Source organism: Petaurus breviceps, unplaced genomic scaffold, assembly GCF_028583685.1.
Source record: "Petaurus breviceps papuanus isolate PSGF00001 unplaced genomic scaffold, PetGlider_PUasm1.0 90633, whole genome shotgun sequence".
NCBI lineage: Eukaryota > Metazoa > Chordata > Mammalia > Diprotodontia > Petauridae > Petaurus > Petaurus breviceps.
Window position 1 is genome coordinate 5,662,937 of NW_027187293.1, and position 9,777 is coordinate 5,672,713.

Below are 9,777 nucleotides of genomic sequence, written 5' to 3' on the forward strand. Positions count from 1 at the left end.
TGGAGCTGCACTAGTAGATATGTTGTGACTAGAGAGAAAATAACATATGTTAAAGATGTTGAGAGAGAAACAGCATGATTTGGTAACTAATTAGATATGTGGGGTGAGTCAAGGATAAAATTGAGGTTGTGAACCTTATATACTGGTAGCATATATTAGTACTCTCAGTAGTAACAGCTTGGTTCAAAAGAGGGGTGATTTAGAGGGGAAGTTCATGCTATCTGTTTTGGACATACTGTGTGAAACACTGTAGAACATAGAGTTCAAAATATCCAATAAATGGTTGATGATTAAAACCTCATGCTCTGTATAGAGATGAATACTGGAAATCACCTGTATCATAATTAAACCCAAGGGAACTAAAAAAAATCACCACATGAAATACTTTAGAAAAAGGGGGGTGCAGGCCTTAGCACAAAACTTAAAGTATACCCATTGATAGTGAGTGAGCATAACATGAAAGAAAATACATCAAAGAAACTTTAGGATTTGTCATGCACAAGGTGGAAACATCACAAAAATACACAGAGGAGCGAGTGTTGAGAAGGATTGGGTATCTGGTTAACAATGTCAAGTGCTGAAAAGAAATCAATAAAGATGAGCTTTGAGAAAAGGTCATTTAATCTGGCAGAGATCATTGGTAACTCTAGAGTAAGCAATTTCAACTAAGTGATGCAGTGGAAAGTCACACTGCAGAGAAATGGAAGGAATGAATGTATATTTTTTCTATCCACTTGCCCAAAAGATTTAGCTGAGAAGGGGAGAACAGATATAGGATGATAATCTGTGGGAATAGTAGGAACCAGGAAGGTGGGTTTTTGTTACTACTATAGTTATTGTTTCTTTTTCTAAGGGTAGCGGACAAGTTCCTAGTTATCAGAGAAGGAACCAGTAGATAAGGAAGAGAATTAAGACTACAGAGAGAATAGAGTGGATACTCTGAGAAAACTGCTATAGAAATGGGATTAAGAATACATATCAGGGAGCTGGAACTGTGGTTAAAGTGTTGGCCTTGAAGCCAAGAAGACTTAGATTAAAGCCATTCCTCTGAATACAACGTCTTTCTGGATAAGACACTTAACTTCCCAGAATTCAGACTATATGTTACAGAAATGGAGCCAACCTATTCCAAATGAGGTAGTCCAAGTAAATATCCTGCTTTTTAAAAAAAATTAATATAAAAAATAGAGCAGAAGAAGTAATTATATTTTTTCCTAATTGAGAATAGGATGAAATTTCATTGAAAAGGAAAGATTTAGATTGTATGAAACATAAAATAGACTATCTTGAGCATGATAATTTTGTACAAGCAAAACAAATATTGCTACATTTATAAAGTATGCACAGCAAGGACAGCTAGGATCAGACTCTTGAAGACCTTGTTTGATATATACTGGCTGTGTGAATCTGAGGAAATTATTTAAACTCTCAGTGACTCAGATAATTGGAAAGAACTTGGAAATTTGCTTTGCTAAAAGAAATTTCTTTATAGGATTTCTCCTATATTAAGAAAATAAATCAGACACTTCAGCAAAAAAAAAAATAATAGAAGAAAAGAACTTAAGAATAAGGATATCTGATAAGTCTGTCATCTACAACCTAGAAAACTGACAAATTTATTAAGGGGTAGGGCCATTCCTCAATAGACATGCAGCCAAAGGATACAAAGAGATTTTTTTAAAAGGAGAGCTAGAGGGTGGCCAGGTAGCACAGTGAGTAAGAGCACCGGCTCCAGTGTTGAGAAGACCTGGGATCAAATCCGGGCTCAGATACTCAGCACCACCCCCAGAAATAACTGGCCGTGTAACCTTGAGCAAGTTACTTAACCCCAATTGCTTTAAAAAAAAAAAGGAGAGCTAGAAATTGTCACCTAAGTAAAATGTGTTTTATTTTTTAATTACTAACAAGGAAATTGAAATTAACACTAACACACCACCTTACACATAGCAAGTTAGTGTTGGAAAGTAGTTATTGTGTCAAAACAATATCTATCAATAAATGTTTAATAAAATAATATAAAGAAATTAATAATTTAAAATATTTGTTGAATATTTTTAATTTTTTATTGTTCTCTATATATTTTTAACTAGATATTTATTTTCTTCTCTAGTTGTGCTTTTCTTCCATTTAGGGACCTGTTGTTTTAAGTTAATTTGAGTAAACAGATTTTCAGAAATATATACTCCATTTTTTCTTACTATGTATATTTTTCTTCCCTGCCAACTCATCTCATACACCATTGTGAGGAAATGTGATTGTCTCTTTCATTGTTTCTATGACAATGCCTGACCATTTTCTTTGGAACAGTTTGATAGTTTGAAACATATGCCTTACTGGAACATTGTAAAAAAAATCATTTAGTTCTTTAGCTTCTTTAGGCATTTTTCAATATTTTCTTTACTAAAAAACAAAACAAAAAAACCATTAAGCTGGTGAAGAGGCCATTTTATGCTAATATGGTGAAAAGATTCTCAATCATTTCTCTCTTTACAAACCCCAAACCTCTGATGGATGATTATTCATTGTTTTCTTCTGAAATGAAAAAAGTACACAAACCCAAAGCAATGTGTAACATGAGGAGGGGAAAAAAAAGATAATTTTACAGAGGAATTATAGAAGGAAAAAAATGGAGCTGGGGAGGGATGGGGTTGGTGAGAATGTTACCTAACCATAACATTGAGTCCTACATTATTTTCTAAGGATAAAAATTGGAGATAATTTACTAAACAGTAATTAGGTACATTCATAAAATCTTAGAATTACAGGACTGAAATGAAGCTTATTCACTACCGAGGCAAAGTTCTTAATTTTATAGTTATAACTGGGATATTCAATACCTGCTGGAAGTAGTCAGGCAAAAGAGAACCATGGAGACTCAAAGAAACCAGGAAACACATTGAGGAGTGTATTTCTCAAGATCCTCAGTTTTCCTTTTTTGTTCTCAGTAGGACTTTTCCCCAAGTTATTCCCAGATTATAGTAGAGGAGGATCCAATTCCCACATGATTTGGGCTTTTCATCATGAGCAATAATAAAGGAAAATGGCAATGCTGTACCAGTGGTGTCAAACTCAAATAGAAACAGATTTCTATTGGCTAGATAGTGACTTATGTTAACCTGAAGCTTTGGTTAAAAGAGACAAACAGGCTATGTGATATACATTTATCATTTGTTCCCCTAAAGCTAGATGCAGCTAGCAAAATTGTACATACGAGGAGCCAAAACTTAAGTTTTGACTGCCTGAAAAAAAAGATTGAGGAAGCTTTAACACATTTTAGAACCATCCCAATTCAGAGTGGCTGTGTCACTCAAATTTATTATCTCCATAAATGTTTTATCATTGTATGAGAAAGGAATTTTCTTAACTGAATAGATGGTAAATACGGTAAAAAAGAGAAAGTTGACAAAGTGTATTGAAATTATGACTCAGGATATCTGTGTTTTCTTTACCATTAACATTCCATAACATAGTATATGTCCAAAAAATATTAAGATAAGAAAAAGTTCCATTACTCAAGTTAGTGTCTCTGGTTAAGGGTTTCATTCTTTTTTTTTTTTAAAGCAATTGGGGTTAAGTGACTTGCTCAAGGTTACACAGCCAGTTATTTCTGGGTGTGGTGGTAAGTCTCAGAGCCCGGATTTGATCGCCTGGTCATCCCGACACTGGAGCTGGTACTCGCTGAGCCACCTGGCTGCCCCTGAAGGGTTTCATTCTTAATGGCCATAAAGTAATCCCCATCTAGCTTTGTTGACATAGGCAAAGGTATTTCTTGAGTTTACTCAGAGAATAAAGAAGGTATTAGGTCCAATCTCTTCTGGTTGATTAGTTCAAGCCCTGGACTTATTGAAGTTATAATTTAATAACTTATTTAGATATTAAATTATTATCACATAGTAACTCACCATTTGAAATTATCTATATTATATATTTTTAAAATTTTGTTAAACATTTCCCAATTACAATTTAATCTGGCTCTGGCTTCTATGAGTTTGACACTTCTTTCTATACTACTCTTTCAGTGGCCAAAGATGTTTGTTCAAAAATGTGTGCACTTACATATGCTTAAATTCATGCTGATATACATGTATAAGATAGAGTATTTATAGCAAGGAATGTCCTTATTTACTTTAATTTAGTCAGTAAGTCAGTGAGGTTGCCCCTCTGCCTGCCTATTTCATTAAGAGCTTCATAAATTTCCTTCAAGAAGTAATGGGGACCAGATTGATGGCAATTCTTTTACCCAATGAGTTATATGTAGTCAGAAGAAACAAAATCAGCAAGCATCACGGACTGTAAATCTGGGGTCTTAGACTTTTACCAGGAAATAACTGTACTATACAATACACAAAGAATTCCTAGAAACTGAAAGCAATAGCAGAGTAAAATACATATAGCCATGAATATCACAAACCCCATCAGAATCTGTTTGAACCATATAGTGGCATTCAGCCATGCTCACAAACAAATGCACCAGACATCAATGCCCTATGTAGGTTTCAGTAAAACATACTATTTCAAATACTAAAACATGCCCTAAAGATCTTGGCAATCATGGTTATGCCTGAGGAAAAGGTAATCAGTGAAAGCCTTATGTCCTAATGTTTTCTGTCTAACCTGTCCTAATTACATATTCAAAGTTGAGATCTTGGTGGAAGTCAGATTTATGAACTTAGGGCATATGCTACTTTGAACAGTTTTCTATACATTACAGTAACTAAGCTTGGCATGCCCAGAAGAGAGGAGGCTAAAGAAACATACTTAACTTTGGACAAAAGGTTATCTTTATCATCACATCTGTCAGAGAGTGGTGAAGAATTCATTTTCTGCCTGTGTTATGAATTGTTTGTATCAGAACCTCCATTGGGACAGAAGAAAAGGATTGTCCTGACTCTTCTTAGGGTACAGGGTCCCCTATTGCTCTTTACCAATGCATAGGTATAAGTTGTCTTACTATACAGAAGGACCCATCCTATAGGGAGATGCAAGTAAGTCATAGGCAAGGGAGAACCTGATAGTGTGGTCACAACTCATGTCCTTTTTAGTATCATGGGATGGTCAATATAAAGTCACAAATTTAATGCACAATTCAGCATAATTTACATATTATAGATAAATATGTAACAGAGATAGAAAAAATGTAACAATGATTCCATCTAATATTCTTGTAATAGAGCCTTTATTGTAGAAATTTTCAGACACAGTTATGTCAAAATTCCAGAGAAACGTAATTCTCATTCTGTTCATTAGAGGTGGTTGTTTTTGAGTTGTTTCAGTCATGTCCAACTCTTTATGAACCCATTTGAAGTTTTCTTTGCAAAGATACTGGAGTGGTTTGCTATCTCCTTCAGCTCATTTTAGTTGAAAAAACTGAGGCAAACAAATTTAAGTAACTTCTCCAGGAGTAACATAGCTAATAAGTATCTGAGTCTAGATTTGAAATTATGGAGATGAGTTTTCCTGAATCCAAGCCCCAGTGCTCTGTTCACTGTGCCACCTAGGCTGCCCATAAAAAGGGGCAGGAACTCCTAACAAATTCATTGCCATAATGTTGCTTGTTGGCAGTCCTCCTTGTATACAGAATTATCTGCAGTTAGAAGTGCTATTGGATAGCATAACCCACATATTTCCTTTCATAAGGGGCAGTTTTTTAGGGTTATGGTGAATTCCTTATCCTGCTTCAGTGAAGCATGAGACAATCATGATAACAATCTTTGTGAAACACATGGTGAGTTGCTGAGCTAATAATCAGAGTCCACAATTTCAGGGTCCACTCATGGTCTTACTGTTTACCATCCTTTAGAAAAACTGCTTACAGTGGCTAGCACCTATTAATTAGTTCTATATACCTTCATGGTAGAATGGGGAGTAAGGATCACTAATTGTGACCAGTGTGACTCAAGACTATTTCCTCCTGAACTGCTTAGTGCCAACCTAATCACCTGATTAGAGGGAATGGTATGGTTCTGTGGGAGGTTGTAGAGGAGCAGCAGGAGTGCTATCATGAATGTTCTTGAGAGTGACCAGTAAAGCAAAAATAGTAAGATTACAAATATCCATCATGCAGTACCAAACTGTTAGGTTAGGTCTAGTGAGAGATACACTTAAGGATCTTTCAAATTGGACTTCATTGGGGGATAGTCCTATATTCCTTTTGGCCAAATCTTTGGTTTGCATAAGTACCAATGGTAGGACTTTGACCCAACTAAGCCCTTTTTCTTTACATATTTTAATTAACCTTGTTTTAATGTCCTGGTTTTTCCATTCACATTTTCCTGATGACTTGGGGTGGTATCCACAGTGCAACTTCTGTTATATGCCCAGGATCTTTTCTACCTACAAGATGACTTGACTTGTATAATGCATCCTCCTCTCCGAATCTGATTGTAAACCTGGGGATGAGATCCATGAGCAATTTCTTTGAAACAGTGTTGGCATTAGCTTTTTTGCATGGAAAGGCTACCATCTATCCCAAGAACATTAATATAAACAGAAAATACTTATACTCTTCCCTAGGGGGAAGTTTAATGAAGTCCATTTGTATATTACCAAAGGGTTTCCAAGGTAGAGGAAGGGCTTCTTGGGTGGTCCTAATTCTAATTGCTGGGTAGTAATGAAATAGAACACTGTTAACAAGATTAATTTAGCTGCTTTTGTGACTTGTTGTCACCCCCTACTTTAGTATTTTTTCAGTAGCCTCTTTGCATCTTATGTACCAGCAAGTAGAGATCATGAACTCAGGAGTGAAGAGCACAGGGCATCACTGAGCTTAGGAACTCAGATGTTGGAGTGATCAGATGACCAACACAGTTTTCTCCAAGGTATCAATTCAGTTTCAAGAATAGTTTCCCAGGGTGGGTGACACAACTCCCCTGGTGACCGATTGCTTGGTTCCCAGACTTCTCCCTTCCCACCAAGATCAAAAAAACATTGCTGGGGAAAGTGGAGGCCTATTGGAGGAAATTGCTGGTGAGGCTCAGTAAAATCCTGCAAAATGTTTTTGTATTCATTGCTTAAAGACTTGAAAGTAGATAAAGTATTTCAGGCTCAGACAGCCTTTTCTGAAAATCCTGCCAGTATAGCAATTTTGTCAGATGCCCCAACTCCCATTTCTCAATATGGAAGTCTCTATTCTAAACCATATCCTGAACTCTCTCAAAACATGGGCCTGAGGTTAAATGAAGAAGAAATACAGTACGCACCAGCATGTTCTGGTTCCTGGAAAAAAATCTCAGGGGCAGCAACTGGTGGCCAGGCCTAATTCTGTGAATTATATGGTGGCTCCTATAACTGGTAATGATGCTGGAATTCTAAGAGCATAAATTAAACAAAGAATCTGGAAAGTCATTTTGTGTGAAGATCAACAGGAAAAATTGGCCTTCAACTTAAGTCTATTGACTTGTGTCACTTACATATTGACAATGGTGTATTTTTTCAATTAATCCAGGACAATTCACCAGCATCTCTGGTTGTTCTGAGATTTGGGGACCAAGTTCTTCAAATTAGTGGTGAAAATTGTGCAGGGTACAGCTTTGATAAAGCACATAGTGTTATCAAACAGGCTTTTGGAGAGAAGATTACTATGACTGTTCAGGACAGACTATTTAAAGGAACTATTACGATGCATAACAATAGTACAGGACGTGTTGGATTCATTTTTAAAAATGGAAAGATGACCTCTAAAGTGAAATATAGTTCTGCAGCAAGAAATGGTCTTCTTACTGAGCACAATATTTATGAAATAAATGGGCATAACATAATTGGCCTGAAGGACTCTCAAATTGCAGATATACTTTCAACATCTGGAACTGTAGTTACCATTACAATCATGCCTGCTTTTATCTTTGAACACATAATCAAAAGGACGGCATCAAGTGTTATGAAAAATCTAATGGATCATGCTATCCCAGAAGTTTAAAATTCAAACAATTGTATCTTTCACATAATGGCAACTCTGCTGAGTTTGGGCAGTTTACTCAGCATCTTCTTTATTAGACACATACAACTTACTGGGAGCTAAGAAGCATATGCTGCATGAGAACCTTTGTATGTTATTATGGCTGGGAATATTACTGTTTGAAAATGTTTTGCATTCAAGCTATAAATTGCATTTGTAGCCTTATACTGGTCTTACAGATGTGAGCAATTCAAGAGTTTTGATTTTCATGGTATCAAGTTTCCAGTAGTGAAACTACTCTTTCTATAAGCCATTATCTTTAAGATAACTAACACAGATTTTTAAAATGTTACAGTCAGGTCCCTGTATTTTAGATATTCTAGAAAGTAATATTGTTCTTCCTCTTATTATTTTTCTGGTGTCATATTTTTAATGCTTTGCTATGGTATCTCTAGAATAACTTTTCTGCTAGTTCCAATTTTGTTACAAAAATGCAATTAAGCAATCTCAGTTTTTATTCCACAGTATTATAAATGACAAAATATAGAATTGCACAAAATTGTGATGATCTTATCTTTAATAAGATAATATAAAATAACTATATAATATTTTACATAATATAAAATATATAAAATAAATAAGATAATATAAAATATCTAATGCTTCGATTCTTGCCTTAACTATGTTAAAGGAAAGTTCCGAAATAAAAAAAAAAATAATTGATTAACTCTTAAAAAAAAAAGAATTTCCCAGGCTGTCACTAAGTGGCATCAAAGAAGTAAAGGAAGGCCAGCTGCCCCAGGAACAGTGGACATAGGGAACTCTAAAGAGAAGCAGTCAGAGGAATATGCAACCACATTGACTTGACTGAAAAAGTCAGTGGATGATGTGTGAGACTGGCACTTGCAAGTAACAAGAGAGGAAATTTGGATGTGGGCAAGAAGGAGTCACCATATGCAGCATTACAGACATCATTAAAAAGCCTCTGAGCTTCTAGACTTTGCTGAAAAGATGCATTAGCCCAAATGCATACCTACTATAAATAGTGGCATTCTGTCCTTGTGCAAAATTGCAAGCCTCCATGAAAGCAATAATTTCAGCAACCTGGGTCAATGAACAAACAGAGGTCCTCAAACCAAAGGAGCAATGGGGGAGCAGGCAATGAACACATATGAGACGTTCTCATTTTAATCTCCTAGGCAGGGGCCATCAACGAACAGTATGAGATTTGGGTTATCAAGGAGAAAGCCCAAAACAGAAAGGAAGGAAAGGGAGTCTGTTAACAGATGGAGAGGCAGTCATGATTGGGAAAACTCAGGGCCTGGGGGCATCAGAGAAGAGTAGGAGGATGGAGGACAGAGAACCAAGGGTAAGAAAGAGAAGCTTATATTTATTTGCCTAGTCAAGAATTAAAATGGAGTTGGGTGGTCTCCCCATCTAAAAGCTACCAAACCTCATGAGGGTCCTGTACTATACAGGGATATTCAAGGACCAGAGGTTGAACTTCTTTCTATTGGAATAGTGGTGACAGTCATTGCTTAGAAACAAACAGGGAGTCCTTGGACTATGGGATTGTGGTAAAGACTATAATAAGTCATAGATAACATTGATGTTGAAACTTTCAGGCCAAACTTTGAATTCTATGACAAAAGTTATTGAAGGACTTGTATAATTAAGGAACTCAATGGTGGGAGCAGCAAAGAGAGAATTTAGAGACCAGTGAGTGACTCTTGTATGTATTGTGACCAGGGGAGTAGATATTCTGGGAATAATTTAGGGGTAAGTTTTTCCAATGACTGTACAATGGTGTAATAATCAGGGATTCACAGGCATCAGTAGTTTACTATTCCAAGGAGAGTCCACATATCTTTTTCATTCTGGGG

The 9,777-nt window shown here is 36.0% G+C and overlaps 1 pseudogene; it reads left to right on the top strand.

The window, feature by feature from the left end:
- Window positions 1–6,991: 6,991 nt before the first annotated feature.
- On the top strand, window positions 6,992–8,261 carry LOC138143226 (syntenin-1 pseudogene; annotated as a pseudogene).
- Window positions 8,262–9,777: the final 1,516 nt, after the last annotated feature.